At 35.1% G+C, this 20724-nt stretch overlaps 1 long non-coding RNA gene across 2 annotated transcripts in view; it reads left to right on the forward strand.

The window, feature by feature from the left end:
• Positions 1 to 5918: 5918 nt before the first annotated feature.
• The window catches only part of LOC116635389, a 55552-nt gene continuing 40746 nt past the window's right edge, over positions 5919 to 20724 (forward strand). For both annotated transcript variants that reach the window (XR_004300160.1, XR_004300161.1), the window contains exon 1: positions 5919 to 6010. This is a non-coding gene — a long non-coding RNA (uncharacterized LOC116635389). The remainder of the gene's footprint in view (positions 6011 to 20724) is intronic.

Below are 20724 nucleotides of genomic sequence, written 5' to 3' on the forward strand. Positions count from 1 at the left end.
CCTCATCTCTCTACTTCTTTCATTATGGCTTCTTTTAAGCGATACATCCGGTCTTGAGAAGGTAGTAAAAAGAAGAAAAAAGAGGCAAAGAATATGACAAATGGAAAACAAAAAACAAGATGTTTGATTTAAATCTAACCATATTAATAAATTAAATTGTCAGTGGTCTAAATATACCAATTAAGGGGCACCTGGGTGGCTCAGTCGGTTAAGCAGCTGCCTTCGGCTCAGGTCATGATCCCAGGGTCCTGGATCAAGCCCTGCATGGGGCTCCCTGCTCATTGGAGAGCCTGCTTCTCCCTCTCCCTCTGCCTGCCACTCTGCCTACTTGTGCTCTCTCTCTGTCTCTCTGTCAAATAAATAAATAAGATCTTAAAAAAATATATATACCAATTAAAAGGCAAAAATTGTTAGAGTGGACAAAGATATAGGAACTATCTGCTGAATACAAGAAATGTACTTTTAATATAAATATGCAAATAAGTTAAAAGTAAAAGGATGAAAACCAATATACTATGATAATACTTATCAAAATAAATCAGAAAGGCTATATTAATATCAGACAAACTAGATTTCAGAGCCAAAAATATTCCCAGAGATAAAGAAGGTTATTTCATAATGATAAAAGGATCAGTTTATTAAGGTGGCAGAGCCCCAAAATATATGAAGTAAAAACAGAATTTCTTGGAGAAATTGATAAACTTCAATTATAGCTGGAGATTTCAACATCTTTCTCTCTCTCTCTTAATAACCCATGGAAATAGAGAATCAGTAAAGGTATAGAAATCCTGAACTATAACCAACTCATTTCGGGTAATTGGTATTTATAAAACATAAAGTGCAAAATAGTGAAAAATACATTTGTTTTAAGAGTACATTAACATATAAGAAGATAGACTATATTCTGAGTCATAAATAAAGCAAGTCTCAACCAATATGCAAGTATCTAAGTCATAGAATATGTATTCTCTGACTACTGTGCAAGTAACTTAGAAATCAATAAAAGAAAGGTATCTGGAAAGTAGCTAATTATTTGGAAATGAAAGAACACACTTCTAAATAACCCATGGGTCAAGGAAGAAATAGAAAGGGAAATTAGAGAGAATTTTGAGATGAATGGAAATGAGAACATATTAAAATTTATGGATGGTGCTAAAGTAGTACTTACAAGGAAATTTATAGAACTGAATGCCTATATTAGAAAACAGAAAGGTCTCAAGTTAATTACCTCAGTTTCAACTTTAAGTAACTAACAAGTACTAAGTAGCTAGAAAAAGAAGAGAAAATTAAATACTAAGTAAAGAGAAGAAAGAAAAAAATAAATATCAGAGTGGAAGTCAATAAAATAGAAAACAGAACAATAGAGAAAATCAATGAAAAAATCTGGTATTTTGAGAAGATCAATAAAATGGATAAACCTTTGAATTGACAGAGTGAACAAGAAAAAAGAGAGATAATACAGGTTACCAACAATCAGGAATTAGAGACACAATATCACTACAAATATTAAAGATACATAGGAAATTTATGAACAACTTTCTGCCAATAAATTTGACAACTTACATGAAATAGAAAAAGTTCTTGAAAGAAATAAACTATAAAGCTTATTCAAGAAGAAATAAATAACACAACTAGTCCTATATCTATGAAAGATGTTGAATCTGTAGTTAAATATGTTCTTGTGAAGAAAGTTACAGGTCCAGATGTCTTCCCTAGTGAATGCTAACAGATATTTATGGAAAAAAATAATAATTCTTCTCCAGAAACTCTTCAGAAAGTAGAAAAAGAGAGGAAACTTTTCCATTTATTCTATGAGTCCAGCATTAACCTGATACCAAACTACACATAGATATTATAATAAAACTACAGACTAATATCACTCATGAACATACATATAAAAATCCTAAACAAAATTCTAGCAAACTGTATCTAGCCATACATAAAGAGACTAATATATCATCATCAAGTAGTTTTTTTCCCAGGAATGCAAGACTGGTATAACATTAAAAAAACCCATTCTTTGACTATATATGAGTCTAAAATGTTCCTATGTATGCCAGGGTCTCTCTTCGAGCTTTCTTTTTTCTTGTTTTATTTGTTAATATTGCATCAATATCACCCTTTCTTAGGGCTTTAAATTTATTATATGAATTATATCTGGGAAGACAGGTAATGTCTTATCCCTCATTTATAAGGTTGGATTAGTTTCCCCAGACTTTTATACATCCATGAAACTTTAGAGTAAGTGTTTTAGGTTACTCAAAAATAACCAGTTGGAATTGATCTTTTTAATGATATTGAATGTCCCTTCATTTATTCAGGTAAACATCTATGTTCTTGTTATGGACTGAATGTTTGTGGCCCTCTCCAAGTTAATGTTGAAGCTCTAATGTGATGGTATTTGGAGGTGAGGCCTTTAGGACGTAATTAGATTTAAATTGAGGTAGTGAGGTTGGGACCCCATGATTTGATTAGTGTCTTTATAAGAAAAGGAAGAGAGACTAAGCTTTCTTTCTCTCTGCCATGTAACTATACAAGAAGGCAGTCATCTGTAAGCCAGGAAGAGGTCCCTCACTAGGAAATGAATTTGCCAGCAACTTGATGTTGGATTTCCCAGCCTGAGAAATAAGTATCTGTTGTTTAAGTCACTAGTCAATGGTGTTTTGTTATAGTACTTGGAACTGACTAATGTAGTCATTTCTTATAATTTTATTGTTTCCTCTAAAGAGGAAATTTATATTCTTGCTTTCATTACTTCTTAGATATTTTATGTATGTTGCTATTATGAATAATACCTTATTTTTAAGTCCTATTTTATTGGGTTGTTGCTGATTTAAATAAATGCTTTTAATTTTGTAGGTTGATTTTTTTTAGTTGGTAAACTTGCTAAAGTTTTTATAGTTACTGATTTTTTTAAGGGTAGATGTTCATTTCTTGACAGTTTGTGTCTTCTTTCTTAAGACTCCAAAGGTAGTCTTGGCCAAGACTACCCGAGTTTATCAGTCATTAAAAGTAGTGTGCATAAAGACAATAGGCATCTTTGTCTTACTCTCCATCTCAAATTGAATGCATTTATATTCTAATTTTCCCACTAAAGTTCCTCCATTGTTGCAGGTTTTGGTATATCACATGTTGGTAGACAGCCCCTAAGATGACCCCCCAGTGATCCCTGCCTTCTGGTATTTATGCTCTTGTGTACTTGTCTTTCCTTGAGGGTGGAGTGAGCTTATTTATTCACTTCTAATGAATAGGATATGGCAGAAGTGATACGATGCCACTTCCAAGATTAGGTTATAACAAAAACTGTTGCTTTTGTCTTGGGTTCACTCTAGTTTTAGTTCTGGGGGAAATCAGTTGCCCTCTCATGAGGCAGCCCTGTGGAAAGGCCCACATAAATGAGCTGGATGTAGATTTTCTGTGGTCAGTTAAGTCATGTGGATGAGCTTGGAAGCAGTTCTACTGAGGCCTGTGAGTGGGTTTGGAAGTGGATCCTCCTTCAGTGAAACTTAGTGATGATTATGGCCCTGGCCCACCCACATCTTGATAGCAGCCTTTTAGAGACTCAGGCAGAACCACCCAGCTCATCTGTATCCACTTGACTGATTCACAGAAAATAGGAGATAATAAATGCTAATTGTTTTAAGTTGCCAAGTTTTGGGTTTATATAGTAGTAGATAACTAACACATATATTTACTTACTCTTTAAGAGAATTCCCTGCTTTTTCTAGTTTGCAAAAGGTTTTTTAAATCATTATTTGAGAAAATCATATTTTTTCTTTGTCTTAATAATAATGTGGTAGAATGTACATTTGGGATGTTGAAACACCCTTGCATTTCTGTAATATACTCTGCTAAGTCATGACATATTTTCTTGGACTTTTAGTTAGCTAGTATGTTCTTTAGGAATTTTGTTTGCATGTTAATAAGTGAAATGGCCTCATGATTTTGCTCATTTGCATTGTCTTAGCATTGCAGTAGCCCCATAAATTACTTGGGTCCTTTTTTGCCCCCTTTTTAAATTAAAAAATGTATATGTATTAATTAAGACAGAAATTAGCTACTCACTGAAAGTGTGGTAGAACTGACCTATAAAGCCATCTAGACCTGAAACTTTGTAGAAAGAGAGCTATTGGCTACCATTTAAATTTCTGTAAGATTTAGTGGCCTCTTCAGTGCTTAATTTTATCTTTTGTCAATTTTGGCATTTTATAATTTTCTAGGAATATATCCATTTTACATAGGCTTTCAAGTTTATTGATATAATTGTTATAATACTCTAATATTTTAAGCCTCTTTTATGTTTTATTTCCCTTTTCTGTTCTGCATTGTGTTTATTTACATCTTGCCTCTTTTTTTTGGTCAGGGTTTTTAAATTCTTTCTTAAAAAAATAGCTATATTTTTCTTACTTGTCTCCATTTTTTACTATCAGTGTTATTGATTTCTTCCTTTATCTTTATTGTATCTTTCCTTTGATTCTTTAGGTGTTGCTATTCTACAATCTCTTTCATGAAACATTGAGTTTGTTTGTATTTAATCTTCCTTGTTTCCTGATACACACATTTATTTATCTATTTACTAATTAAAGATTTATTTATTTATTTATTTGAGAGAGAGAGAGAGCACAAGCAGAGGGAGGGGCAGAGGGAGGAGTAGAGGGAGAAGCATACTCCCCACTGAGCAAGGAGCCCGACGTGGGGCTTGATCCCAGGATCCTGAGATCATGACCTGACCTGAGATGCTTAACTGACTGAGCCACCCAGGCACCCCCTGATACACACATTTAAACTGCCCTTTCACTTCACCTCTGTCCCACACAGTTTGACAAGCTCTGTTTTCATTGTCATTAGGTTCCAAAATGTTTCTTAATTTATTTTATTTTGATACAGGAATTAATTAGTAATATGTTATTTAATTTCCAATATATGTAGGAAATTAAAGTTATCTTTCTGTTATTAATTTTGAATTTTGTTGCATTGAGGACAGAGGACAAATGTATCATATTGTCCTTTGGGATTTGTTACCTCTGCCTCATGACTGAATATGTGAACTCTTTTTGTTAATGTTCTGTATGTGCTCAAAAACAATATGTTCTTCTCTGTGGGTTGTAGAGTTCTATATATAATCTCAAGCTTATGAGTTGTTTTTTTCAGACGTTTGGTATCTCTGCACATACTTTTATATGGTTGCTTTCTTTGTATCTACAAGTGGTGTAAAATCAACAGCTAGAATGGTTTCTTCTAGAGTTCTTTTAGGTTCCTTGATATATTTTGAGGCTATGTCGTTAGCACTGTATATGTTAGAATGTTCATGCTGTATATTTTTTGTTGTTCCTTTTATCAGAATACAGCATCTTTTTTTCTTTTTTAAATATAGTTTTGTCTTAAATTTGAATTCATTAGATATTAAAATTTCTGCCTAGATATTTTTTGTTCATAATGTCTGGTACATTTTTTTCCATCTGTATTATATTTAAACTTCTTCATTAAGTGTGTCTTTGGATTTGGAGGTTTTTTTTTTTTATTTTATTCAGACCTTTTATATTACTGTAACCTTTGTAATGTGTTCATATCTTTTCTCGTGAATATAATATAAACATTCTGCAAAAAAATGTAACCTGTCAGCTCAGTATATGTGGGTAAAAGTAGTCTATTTAGATCTGGAAGGACTAGAATATAAAAGAGATAGTAAATAGTCTAGGTTTATAGATTCATATCATGACTTATTCAAAGATGTCCCAAATTTCACTTGGTTTCACACTATGGAGACTAAACTTGAATGTGGTATATATCCCTGGCTTGGGAGAAAAGATGTGCAAATATGAGTAAGAACCGGGACTTCCTTGAACCACCTGCTTAGCAATGCTTGTGTAACTGTTTAAAATAGGGCTCTATTAAAAACTCCCCTGTGAGATGTACGGCAGAGTCCTCCAGCTGGTAGTCTTCCTGACATATAACTCTGGTTCAGCACTAGCTGCACTGAGGTGGGGCATGAAAAGCAAGATTGAATGAGGTAAGGCAGTAATTATGCCTCTGTGATAGACTAAGTGATTGAGCGGTTTAAATGAGAAGGTTACAACTTGGAATGAGACACAAAAGAACTTTGAATATAATGTCAAAAGTAAATATTGGGTAGACACTTTTTTCCTCTCACAATTGACTTTAATTGGATTTTTAACAAATGTATATTAAAAGAAATTATTCATACTTTAGGCTGCCAGTGTGAGCTGGAATGGATCTGTTTGCATGTGAATTATGAGAGTTTTCTTCTCATTTTTTTTCTTTCTTTAAACACTGTTTCAATGTATTTTGATGTTTTTAGTGTATGATGTTAGTTTGAAAATACATATTTGAATGCAACTTCTCCCTTGTGAATCAATAATAATAAGTTAAATCAGAAAATACTGTTTCTCTTTCAAGCCTGGCCTTTCTGGGGCAAGGTATGGGCACTTATCTTGATGTTTTACTTTCAAGTTGTCTAAGCAAATTGGAAATAGTGCACTGAAGGCACTTTCACATGTGATATCTGTTAAATGACATTTACAATTTATGTATTCTTACACTGAATTTTCCTTTCTACTTTTAGAGACTAAGAAATAAAATTTCTCCCCAGTTACTTTTTTTTTCCTATTTGGCAAAGAGAATATTGAAATATATTTTTTGGTGCTGTAGATAAGCAAGGCTATTATTTTATCCATCAATTCCATTGTATGTCTACATTTGCTAGGAGTTTCCTTTTTAACTCGTACATTTGGTTTGGCAGTGAGAAGATCTGTCTATCTTTAATCCAAGTAATTTCTTTTAAAAATAAAATGTCTCTTAACTCCCACCCCTGAAGGTAAGTGGTAAATTGTACAATCATGCTTTTCATCTATACGTGAGGTATTTACATTAAATATGCATGTCATATATAATGTATGCATAGCTGAAAGCAAAAACTGCCACAGTGTTAGAGAGGAATCATTTAAAGACTTTATTTCACGAAACATCTAAAATACCATAAAGAATTAATTAATCCTAATGCAAAGCAACACAAATATGCAATTTGCAAAGCTTATTTTTAAAGGCATAGTTTACAAAAATATATACATAAAATTTTCTTTTGGCAGATTCATATGACTCATAGTAAGCACATAATGTACAAGAGGAAGAAGAGACTAAATGGATGCATGTATACATGTGATTTTTATGCTACTGCAATTGAATGCATTGGTTTCATCATTAATTTGCTTATATCCTTGTTAATTCTTTTAATACCTTTATTTGGTATGGGCCAGGTTAAATATGATAAGATAGGGATAAAATGATTTTTTTAAATGGAGGAATTGCTTTGTTCTGAAGTTCAGCTAATAAACCAGGGGAGATCAGAGACAGGAAAAATATTGAAAATTGGAGGACATTTGATAAGAATGATCTCTCATATTTGCAAAGCACTTAACAGATTTCACCCTCATTAGTAACTGCTGAGATTATGATCTTAGATGGAGTATTTTTGGTGGTGGGACCCTGGTTAATAGGAATTAAGAGATGAGTGAATGGGTAAAAAAATCAAGGCAAAGAAAAAGACTTTTAAGAAGTTTGCCGTGAAAGGAATGATATGGAGCAAAGACAGCTGGAGGACAAATAGAGGTACTTTATTAAATTATCTTTTGATTCATTGGGACATATGTATGAGTGGAGGGAAAATGCAAAAATAAGAAACAGAAGGTATGAGAGATACCATGGATAACTAATAGAATATAGACAGAGCTAAAGGACAAAAGGATTGCATACTCTAATACAGAAAGAGCAAAACAGGAAAAAGAATAAGTAAATATGGAGAAATATTTAGAGGCTGGAATAGAAACATTGAAGATGTTTATTTTCAAAGATTCTGTAATTATAGCAGCAAAGTTTCTCTGGAGAATGAGAGTCTGCAAAGAGAGGGAAAGTTTATAATTGACATTGTAGGAAACAGCATAGATATTAAATAAGGATCACTGCAAATGGCAGTTAAGCACCCAACTGATACTGGAATAACTGGACACAGTTTAGTGACTTTCCCAGCAATGCCTGACAAGGAGGGAGCAGGAGCTGAGACCGTGGGCATTACCATTTATCCAGGGTTGGAGAAAATGTGAACTTTAGAGAAAGTAAAAATTGGTCTATGAAGATAAACTATCAGAACTTCTATTTCATTTTGATTTTTTAACCCCTGAGAGATAAAGGTTAAAGTTTTTAAGGCTTAACTCCTGCAGCCTGGCCACCCAGGGAAGGCACTAGCTTTCTACAAAGTTCTGTGGAAACCAGCGACTGATCCTGGTCAATGACAAGGCTTGGATCCCAGTCCCACATCATGCCTAGGAAGGGGCCGGTGCTTCATCAGTGGGGAAGGCTGATACACTGTGCTTGCTCTGTGGTAAAGGTTCCTTTACAAGACTTGGGCCCCAGCTTCATTACCAAACCAGTGAAGGGCCTGGTGTTTCTTCACTCATGAAAGGTTATGCACTGTGCTTGACACAACTTCAACTGCATGGCTCTTCTCTGGCCCCGTGACTGGGTTAGGGGAGGAGCTGGTACTGCAAGGTTAAGGTTGGAGTCAATATCTGGAACATTATAGCATTGTTGTACCCTGACTTCTGATCATGCCAGTGGAGGGGCAGCGCTTCCTTGATCTTGGACAATTCCCCTGTCCAGGGGTCTCTGAGTCTCCCCAGGAGTCCTGGCAGGTTTGGTGCTCTGTACAGTATAGGATGGGGCAACTGGGCCTAAACACCTGCCATAAAGCCTGCTCCTTGGATTTGCCCCTGTGAATGCCATCTATCATTCTGGGGTATGTGTCGGTGTTGCTTGGCCATTTTCTGACAATCAGGAAGTCCAGAGACATCATCTCTAGCATGAAGAAATGCAGATCTTTGTTATGGCTAACCAGAGATGGGGAGATAGAGGAGGGCAAGAGGGAGCTGAAGCTGATTGGCCTTTACAATAGGCAGGTATCAATGGACCTGGGACAATATGAAATCAGTAGGTGTAAGGGGGTGAGAGAGGCATAAAGACAGAGGACTATAGTCAGAGAAAATAATCTCCTGATTTGAGTTCATGCATGTAAGCATTAGTGCATTATGTCAGGGTTCAACCGAAGAGCTGGCAGAAGTAATGAGAAGGCAGCATATTGCAAATATGTTTTTTAAAAATGTGTAAAACTGAATTGGTTAAAGTTTTAAGAAGAATTTATCCTCTGCAAAGTTAGTTCTGGTATATGTTTCTTTCTGGCATTTTTCAGTATATTATTTCTGGGCTCTATTATCAAAACATTCTAGTAAAGAAGTAAAGAGATAGTTGATGAAGGAAATTTTCTTCAACTCTTTTATTATTGACTGTAAACCACACACACACACACACACACACACACAAACATACACACACAAACACTATCATATATTCTCCTGAATTGAGGAAATTACAAAATATCTGGTGGACACTCAAAAAATAATTGTCAGTATAATCATTAATGATATGTACTGTCATAAAAGATTACTTGAAGAGAAGACTGATGTATCTAGGAATTCTATGGTTAACTCATGGTAAATGAAAGCCAAATCAAATATTTTATCTCCTCATTTTAGGACATAACATGTTTGAAATTAGGTGCATTTGAATTTGATGGTATGTTAGTTTTAATGAAATACCTTAATAATATTCTCATTAACTCTTCTTGTAAATCTAAATGTTCTCAGTGCAGAGTAGGTTGTAGGGAAAATACCTTTTTAAAACATGTAGTATTTCACCTATTATACTTTATTTAATTTGTCACTTCAGTCTTAGATTGTTGAATTGTCTGTGGGAATTAGAAAGTGGAGAATGATAGGGTCAGATCGTGCCATTACAAATATAAGTTAATACCACACTTGAACATTTTATCCTCTCTCTAAGACCCCAGTCAGCAAGGGGATATTGTCAAATTGCAGATTTTTCTCTGCAATTGTTTAAGTAGTAACGTGCCGATAACAAAAACAACCACCCAAATCACAAAATCAGCAAAACAGAAAGGGAAATGTGAATCTTTACTTCTCTCTCTACCTATGCAAATTCCATGTGGATTTTTCTGGGCTGTCTGGATTGCAGGTTATGCTGCTAGTATGTAAAGGCTTCATTCCAGATGGACTGACATCAGAACTAAATATCTGGTTCAGCCACGATGAGTTATTCTATAGTCTGCAGTCTTAGACAAATGTCAGAAAATGTAGCTACGTTTTAGTTTCGCTCACTTCTTATGGGTGCCTACATTGTGATAACTTGTAGTTGATAATTGCCCAAAGTTCACAATTGCAATATTTTTCCTCTTGGTGAGAAGGAGGGAAAAAAAATGAAGGATTTTTCGTGTCTCTCAGATATATTGGCCTATTCTCCAAATGACAGGTTCCTGACTGATCAACTGTACCACCTGCTACTAAAGCTCAGTAATATTAGTCTGTGGAATGGTTTCATTCTCATCTCACACCTCAGAGATCTTGCGCTCAACCCCAGGCATCCCTTGTGTGTTTAAATCAGCTTAACGGCTCATACAGTGCGCTGATTTCCTTGTAGGCCTCTGTTTTCTCAAAAAGTGATCACCTTTTGCCAATGCCCTCAGGATTAAACAGGGCAGTCTGGTTTTCCTTTTCTGCATTGGCTATACCTTTGTAGTCAATAAAAGACTAACTAGAAAAGAATCAGCTGATGAGAGAATCAATCTTCTGGAAGCCTCCCCACAGTTTTCTCATCATTTTTGTGCCGTCTGTCATCTCAGATTGTAAAATGGAAACCAAAACTCAGTATGTGGGAAGACTTTTACTGCTCCTTGTTAACAAAAACAGTAAGACCAGGGGTTTTGATCTTATGAGTGTATAGGTAAACAGTAAGCTGTAAGTGCACACTCTTGAAGTGGCTTTTCTCTGTTTCTAATGGAGGTTTGCAAAGAATTATCAAAGTGGTATCAAAAAGGTCTCCTAACATACTGTAGTGTGGATATCCATTCTGAGGAGGTCAGGTTAAATCTGAAGGTCTTACACATGACGATACTGGGGTATCTTACGGTACAGCAAGCGGCACTGGGTGCTTCTTCCTAATAGAGAAACAGAGAAATATCAAAAGGATCCTTTCTGCATTTTTATCACCGGTTACATTGCATTAATTTATTTCTATAACAGTACATTTTAAATGAAGTGACATTTTATCTCATTTAACTTTTATTTTAACAACTTTATCTCACATAATTTGCTTTCTTGTAGAGTGCTCAAAAATGTGTATGAAATATATTCAGATTACTTTGGCAGATAAAGGTCATTTCTTCATATAACCCATTGTATATATTTTCTCCAGCGTCAGAGAATCTGCAAATCATTTTCTTCTTGCTTTTAGTTTATGGCTTTAGATCTCATTTGTTACTTGAAAGCACAATGAGCAGAGGGAATTTAAACTTGCTAACTGATCCTATTAAAATACAAAATAGAGTTTGAAATTTCCTTTTTTTTTTTTTTTTTCTTTTTTGCTTGAGTTCAGGCTTTCAATCAGTTACGATGCCATCAGAGCTGTTTAGCTACTCCCTCTGGTAATACATAAAATACATTTAATAAAAATAAAAATGTACTTTTAAATGTGTGAAATCCATTTTAAATTCTCTAGTATGGATTATGTTACTGAATTATGAAGTAGAATGATTTCATTACTTTTTTTCAATGTCATTGAAGTGGCCAAATGATTAAATTGTTACTGCTTTCTGGAGCTGGGAGTATGGTTGGTGAGACCATGATTGGCATTTTTCTACCTCTTATTGGTTCACTTGTTACTGGCAATTTGAGTGTGTTAATGATGTATTTTCTTCTGTGAAGATATTTAATTTTTTTATCTGTCTTTGAATTTGTAAGGTAATAACAGAATACTATTAGAAGGGGAAAGACATCTGTAGCATTTTTCTAATTATCTGGAATTTATGTCAATTTAAATCATACATGAGGTTAGCTCATAAAATGGAGAAGGTGGGGAATAGAATATTCTTCATCTTATCAGTTTATTCTTTTCTATCATTGATACCCATTGACTGTTCATGAAATTCTCATCATTACACTTGATTGATTGTTCATAAAATATATAGCCTTTTCCTGAACATTATGTAATTGTGTATTTTTTTTTTTTTAGATTAATCATTTATTTTTAGAGAGAGTGTGCACGTGCGCGCCCACACATGAGCCAGGGTGAGGGGCAGAGGGAGAGAATCTCAAGCAGACTCTGTGCTGAGCGCAGAGCCAACATGGGGCTCAATCCCATGACCCATGAGATCCAGACCTGAGCTAAAACCAAGAGTTGTTCGCTCAACCGGCTGAGCCACCCAGGCTTCCTAATTATGTAATATTTTTGGTAATGCAAAAGACCCAAGATTAATTAAGCAACCTGAATGACATTGCACAGAATATCCTTATGTTTTCCATATTTCTAAGCTGTTTTTTTCAATATTTGATATCGCCTCGTTTTCTCATTACAAATTGTGCCTTAGACATTGAGTTTCATATTGATTGGTTGATTGCGGAAACACTTTCTATAGCTAAAATTTCTTGAGAAAATAAAGATCCCTTTTCTTTCTCATAGCCCAAACTTAACATTATTTTTAGTGCTGTGTCATCACAAAGCACCTAAATCTCACGATGGCAGGATCCTCAGCTTCCGTGTCATAATGGTATTTCCTGTATCTGACATAGAGAAAGTGCTTCGTTAGTATTTAATTAGTTAATAATTTAGGAGTTGATTCAGTAAAAGTGGGAATTTCTAGAGGATGATTTTATCTCAGAGTCTAGAAGTTCTTAAAAATCTGAGTACCTAGGATGCACAAACCAGGTTGCTAGGGCCTGCAATATAGTGTAACGCAGTATTACTGCCTTCAAGGGGTTTACCAAAAATGGTTTTTCACATTACTTAAGAGCAGTGGTTGGGGTGGAGGGGTGGTATGAGGATTTTTTTGTTTATGTCATTTTTTGTTTATATTATATATCTTTTATCTGCTCCAGAAAGGATACTGCCATGGGAGAATAATTTGGTTGTATTTCTCATGAAACCATTGCTTGGAGAAACCAGTTGTATGAAAGCGATAAGAGAGAAAGTGAAAAATTCAGTCAGTGACTTTATATTCCAGTCTATATGTCCAATCTACTTAATTTATTTTGGTCAGTATTGTTTTTGATATTATATAAACAAACTGATGGTAAGATTGTCCAAATAAATATTAATTAACTGAGCTCTAGTTAGGGCTCATGTAATGCTATTCTCATTTACATCTCGTAGATGTTAGGCTGCTTTCAGTATTGCTGTCAATATAGAAGGAATAGGGTGTAGAATTAAGCAATCAGGACAGGTAAAATTGCAGGCCAACTGGAAAATTACTTAATGTATAATAGGGAATATGTAAGTGCTATGCAAGAAATAATATCTTTTTTTCAGTTGTGTCAGATGTATCTTACTTAGAGAAATAAAAAATAGATAACAAAAGTCAGGGGAAAACTTGTATATTTAATAATTTAGATGCCAAAGTGTACTATAATATTCCACATCATTCTTCTGTTTGACAGTGGCCGGCGATTTCTTTTTCCAATTAAAGATAATTTTCATGGCTAATGCCCATATCTTCAAATTTTTCATCCTGTTTAGTAAAAACTCATTGTATTATATTAAGCACTGTGTCCATCCAATATAACCAAGCCTTCAAACTCGCACTGAATCCCTGATAAAAATTTAATATTCAAAATTCTCTTGCCCTCTTTTACTGTTGCTATGGTAAACTCATGATGACACATACAGTTTGTCTGGAATAGTAAACCCCAAGTACAAAGTTATAAACTAATAAGAAATCATATGTAATTATAGAGGCATCAATGACATCTGATCATGGGTGACTCCCTATTATGTTATTTTTATTGTTAATATACATAATTAATTATAATAGTTTATTACTGCATTAATGAAATAGTAAAAGAAAATATGTATATACCCTTCATTCTGTTTCCAAAAAAAAGGAACTTAAAGCTATATGTGAAAATCCATACAACAAAATATAAAAGAACCTTTAAAAAATTGAGTGAATTGGGGCAAAGGAAAAAAATGAATCTGTGGGTAAGGTTGGTACACAAAGTGCAGGATAATTTTGCTCTTCTAGTAGAGATGGATCACGCATTGGCTTTAAGCTTCCAAGTAACCTGTAAGAAAAAAAAAAGCATTATGAGTTACATAATTCATAATATCCATAATCTAAAAATAATCTAGTTGCCTTGGCAACACAGAGATCCTGATAACAAAGATAAACTTCTTCTTCTGGGTCTCCATCGAGCAGGCACTGTTTAACTTGGGGAATATTGCCTGCATTCATATCTTACAGGGAATACCCTAACCAGTTTCATATGGCTATTTCTTATGATATCCCTCAGTATAGGCTGATGGCATCTTACCAAATTAGAATTTAAAGGAAGCTATTATACAGCTATGAGAATAAATAAATAAGTATTGAAGTCAGCCAGTATCCCTAGTGTATTGCAAAGAGTAGAATCATGCAGGATCCTTGTCAATTTTGCTCAAAATCAAGTAAGAGAGTGGTCAAAATAAAGAAAAGCATCGAGGAGGAGAATGTCAGTGTCATAGATTATACATGTGGTGCTTAGTTTCCAAACATTGCATGTCTCAAAATTTTAAAATATAAAAAAACCATCCCTGTGACTCAGAGAGACCTGTTGAATGCGAATGTATCTTGTATTCATTTAATCTAAAGGGGAATTAATTGACTTATGTAACTGAGCAGTGGGTGTATCTGACTTAGTCATGGCTAGATTCAGAAGTTCATGTGATGCCGTTAGGATTATATTATGATTTTTAATCTCCAGGCTTTGCTTACCTCTGCCTATATTCAGATAGGTTCTCTCCATATAATAGCAGGACTACATTATCTTCACTGGTTATGATATTCAGGAGTGTTTTCATCATAGGTCAAAATTCTGACTAGATTTATTGTTTAAACAATTACTGGGGCCATGCTGATGTGACTTTTGATTGCCCACTGTTGAAACGTGGGCGGCAGAGGTCAGTTTCATGCACACCACGTAGAATAAATATAATAAATAAATAGATTCCTGAAAGGTCTAATAAAAAACAGTGACATTTGTCTATATCGTATAACCTTTCTTTGCATTATGGCATAATTAGGTATACAACAAAACCGAAGGCAAACAGTAAAAAAATTTTCAGGCCTATCTCTTGGTTCTTCCTGTATTTTCTTTTAACCAGTATCTTAAATATTTTAAAAAATTAAGATTGTTTTGACACTTTTCTTTCCTAGTTTTCTAGAAATAAGCCTGTTCAAAGGGAAATATATTTCTTGATCAGGGATAGCTAATAATGTTCCCAATTATTCATTTTCTGTAGTTTCATTTTATTAAATGAACTCCATAATGTAATGTGATGTAGACTAAACTTCTAGCCTCCTTTGAAGCTAATTGTAATTCTATGACTCAGTTCTTTCCTCCTGGATGTAGCAGAAGTGATTATATGCAACTTCCGGGACACCTAATTAAACAAAAAGCCCTTATATGGGCGAGTCTCTAACCTCCCTTTCTTGGGCTAGAACAAAGGATATATGGAGAGCTAGCTTTGACTTTGCAGATGAGAACATTCTGGGAGAGATTCTTAACCTCACGAGGTTCCATGAACCCAGGGATCTATGGATAGAATCTAAGGGGGGCATGAACTTGGAAGGGAACAATTATATCTTAAATTTCATTAACCTCTAATTAAAAAATAGCATTTCTTTCAATTATGAGTGTAGGTGAAAGCCTTTGTATTCTTAGCGGTATCTGTGCCTTTCTCATCTATAGAATAACATATTTTTATATCACATTATAATTGAAGACACATCAAAATATTTTGTTTATCCCTATTGAAAAATTTTGATAGTTATTATACCAACCACTTAATCTTCATACTTAATGTATTAATAGTCACATATATTGCTGTATCATGAATTTGTTTTTCTAATATTTTGATTGGATTTATATTTTAATATAATTTGGTTTCCTTTGGAGTCCTATTTATTTTATTTTATGTGATAAAATACTAATCAAATAAGGCATTCATGGATTATATTCAAATATAGCCAGAGGGACCCATGACTCAAGGTGATGGGGAGTCAGGTAGCAATTTGGAGGAAGAAACTTCTGGTTCCTGACTGGGCTTCTAGGGCATAGTTGCCCTGCCAGCCTCACAGCTGGACTATTGGACTATTGCTGGTGTTTGTTTTCTAGGGTTACTGTAACTAGGTACCACAAAGTAGGTGGCTTCAAACAACAAAAATTTATTTTCTCATAGCTCTGGAGACAAGAAGTTTAAAATTAAGGTGTTGCCTGAGTCTTATTTCTATGAAGCTTCTAAGGGAGAATCCTTCCTTGCCTCTTCCAGCTTCTGGTAGCCCCCAGGCATCCCTTGGCTTGTATATGTGTCACTCCAGTCTCTATCTTCCTTTTCAGTTGGTGTTATTTCTGTGTATCTGTATGTCTGTTCACGTTGTCTTTCCTCTTTTAAGAAAGACACCAGTCATACTGGATTAAGGGCCTACCTTACTCCAGTATGACCTCATTTGACCTAATTGCATCTGCAAAGACCCTATTTCCAAATTAGATGGCATTCACAGATACTGGGGGTTAAGAGTTCAACATATCTTTTGGGGGGGGGACCCAATTCAATCCATAAAACTTGAGACAAACAGATATTTCCTTGTAATTTAAGTCACTCTATTTTGAGGCTTCTGTTTTTTTTAAACTTAGCTTGTACTTGGGTACAAATATACTTTGTCACCCAAAGTAAGGCAAATTCTAATGTAGGTAACAGAGCTCTTGTAGAGTCCTGATTGCCCAAGCAATTAATTATTCCCAGTATTTTCCAGTTCACAATAACTATGTTCTCTGATCAACTGACAAAGTAATTCCTTAAGGACAGGAGTCCAGCCCATATCCTATTTTTTTTTAAGGATTTATTTATTTATTTGAGAGAGAGAGAGAGAGCGTGCGTGTGTGTGCATGTGAGTAGGGGGAGGGGCAGAGGGAGAGGGAGAGAAACTTTAAGCCAACTCCCTGCTGAGCATTAGCCCGACTTGGGGCTGGATCTCACAACCCATGAGATCATGACCTGAGCCAAAACCAACAGTCAGGCACTTAACCAACTGAGCCACCCAGGTGTCTCACCATATCCTATTTTTATTTTATTTATTTATTTTTTTAAAGTACATTTATTTTTTTATTTTTTTAAGATTTTATTTATTTATTTGAGAGAGAGAGAATGAAAGAGAGAGCATGAGAGGGGTGAGGGCCAGAGGGAGAAGCAGACTCCCTGCCGAGCAGGGAGCCCGATGTGGGACTCGATCCCAGGACTCCAGGATCATGACCTGAGCCGAAGGCAGTCGCTTAACCAACTGAGCCACCCAGGCGCCCATATCCTATTTTTAAAAAATAAAGTCTTATTAGAACATAGCCACATCTATTCACTTAGTATCGTCTTAGCTGCTCCCACACTACAGTGGCCGAGTTACATAATTTCAGTAGAGACTGTAAAGTCCATAAAGGCTAAAATATTTACTGTTTGATCATTTACAGAAAAAGTTTGTCAACCCCTTCTCTAGGATATGAGAGAGATGAGCAAGAGTTTTGACTTATTCTTCTACTTGGTCTCTGTATTATAAAGGTGGGGGAATCTTGTTAAATCAGAACTCAAACAGTAAACAAATAGGGAAACATGAGCCAGAACCTTAAACTGAGCCTATGAATTGCTCAAAACACAATTTCTAGTTCGGGGATATATTTATACCTGTCGTTGAAATAAATTATCTAAGGCTAATACCAGACAGGAAAAAGCTCACAATTTCCAAGTTTCCTTAATAATAAGAAAGCAACAATAAATTGAAACTCCCTTGTAACAGGAAAAATGGTTATTTCAAATCAAGAGACTGAAATTCTAATAAGAACAATCATCGCTATAATTGTATGATATTTCTTACTTCCACTAGCATTATTAATGGGACTATGGTTTGACCTGACAATGAGAATAGCTTCCCTTGTGGCATTTTGGCAGTTCTATTTCTGTTCTTTGAGAAATAAGGAGCAGACAAAGAATAAAGTCCTTGCTTGAGCTGCTAAAACAATAACATAGTGTGAAGAATTTCCAGTTACTCATGAGCTCAAAGGACCCCATTTTTATGGCCCCTTGCAAACTGGAAGCTTGATGGACACTCACAGAAAAGACCTTAGTTCCCTTGAAATCAGCAGTCATTTGAGGAGATATCACTGCATTTGGGCCCTGTAGACAAATGAGTATAGTAATGAAATTTCTTTTGGAAAGGAAAAAGATATCTTATGTAAAACAATCACGAAAGGCCACAGGAAAGCAGTTAGTATGTCATGTTCGGGGTGCATTGTAGAAGTAATAGGGAACTTGCCAACCACAGGCTTAGCTAAGTTACTGCAGGCACAAGGACTTTATGGTCACACATCTCCTGGGATTTCTGTTAAAAAAAATATGCTCTACTTTAGAATTTTTGGTTTTTCTTTAATGAACATTTTTCAAAATGCTGGGGAGACAAGCAGAAATTACAATATTGTTGACACTTCTTTAAGAATAGGATTAGGACACAAAGATTGTACTATTGCCATAATTTAGTGGAACTTGAAAAATGCTAGACAACAGAAGTCCAAAAGCATAAGAGACATTTTAAATGGCTAAACATTCTCCTACTTCTACCCTGTTCTTGCCCAAAACGATGATATTCCTTGATCAAACCCATAATGAATTATTGTCGCTTTTAAGGGAACTTTTTCTTCAGCCATTAGCTTCTCAATTGCCCTTCCTTCATTTTCATCCTCTCCTCCTTTTCTTATTTGTCTTTCAGAAAGACAGATTCTGTTTGGGTACATTCATATGCATAGATGTGTGGTAAATATTACTATACACCAGACGTGTGAAGATATCTAAAGTATATAGCAAAGGCCTATTTAGATTTTTTTTCTAAACTCCATGGTCTGGAAAGTGAATTTTAAAAGAGAGTAGAGTAGTGTTTAAGATAAAACTCTGAAGTACAACCAATAAGGCTCTGATTACCTAAGGCAGTCATCGGCCATCTTTGAAAGTCTAGGGAGGCTCCTTCCTTACCCAGGCATCCCAAGTATGCACTGTGCACACCTTGACTAGGAAAATGGAATCCATGAGAGAAGGGAGAGTGAGCTAAGCCAAAGGAATTAACAAAACCTGAAGGAAGAAAAGTGCAAGGGTTTTAAAGAACTGAGGAGTGGAACATTTGGGAATGGGAAGGAGTTTGATGGGGGGATTTAAACAGAAAAGAAAGGCAGGAACCAGACTGTACAAGAACTTGCACATTTAATTACTGTAACTTAGGAAATATTTATTATGAACCTATTAGGTGCACTCCCCAGTGAAAATTATCTGGAGACAATGAGGAGTAAGACAAATTCTTTTTTTAAATTTTAAGTCCAGTATATTTAATATAGAGTGTTATATTACTTTTGGGTGTATACTATAGTGATTTAACAATTCCGTATATCACCCAGTGCTCTTCACAAGTGCACTCCTTAATCCCCATCCCCTTATTTTCCCCATCTCCTCCATCTACCTCCCCTCTGGTAACCATCAGTTTGTTAAGAACCTGTTTTTTGGGTTGTCTTTTTTTTTCTTTGTTTCGTTTTGTTTCTTAAATTCCACATAGGAGTGAAGTCATATGGTGTTTGTCTTTCTCTGACTGACTTATTTCACTTAGCATTATACCCTCTTGATCCACCCACATTGTTTCAAGTGGCAAGATTCCATTCATAAGACACATTTTTTTTTTTTTTAATTTCAAGCATTGTGCAGCTTTGTGGTAGAGATAGGCAGATACACATAATTTCAGTCCAAAATAGTAGGCATGAATATAGAAATGTGCTAAGCCAAAGTGTGAAAATACAGGGAATAGATACTTTAAGGAAATATTCCTGGAGGAAATGATGTCTGGGGCAAACTCTAAAGACTATATAAAAGCCATTCTGGTTTTGAAAGTTGAGAAGGGCCTCCTAGACAGAGGGGCCAGAATGAAACAGGTAAAAGAGAAAAGTGAGATAAGAACCACGGGCAATTTGGTACTACTGGGCATACAGAATGAAATGGAGGTGTTACATAAGCTTAGATATTCTAGAAAGAGCCAGGTCTTTGAGTCTTTGGATACCAGACTAGAGAGGCCTGTAGACAATGGGGAGATGCTAGGTGTTTTAGGATAATAGCTATATATTAGATCACCTTGACTATAGCGTGGATAATAATTTAAAGGTAGCAGGACTGCAAGTACACAGAAGAATCTGGAGGCTGTGGCCCTGTAAATGGGGAAAAGAAGGAGAATTGGCCAGACTGGTGTTTTTAAAACTTGGAAGCTCATCATAAGTAATAGATTTTATGTTTGTGTAACTGAGAGACTTATGGTGCCGTTGAAGGAAAAGAAATTCAAAGAGCTTTTCTATTTTGGCATGTGGTGAGAAATCTGGTAATGTGGTGCTTATGACTATTTATGTTATCATTAGTATGCCCTTATGTATGTATAAAAATTGATCTGATGCATAGGATTACCTCAAGTTTAAAGTGACAGGACAATCTAGTAGAAACACTGAGTAGGCAGTTAGAAATTCAACTTGGAGTATCTGGCAGACT

Source organism: Phoca vitulina, unplaced genomic scaffold (genome assembly GCF_004348235.1).
Source record: "Phoca vitulina isolate PV1807 unplaced genomic scaffold, GSC_HSeal_1.0 scaffold1, whole genome shotgun sequence".
NCBI lineage: Eukaryota > Metazoa > Chordata > Mammalia > Carnivora > Phocidae > Phoca > Phoca vitulina.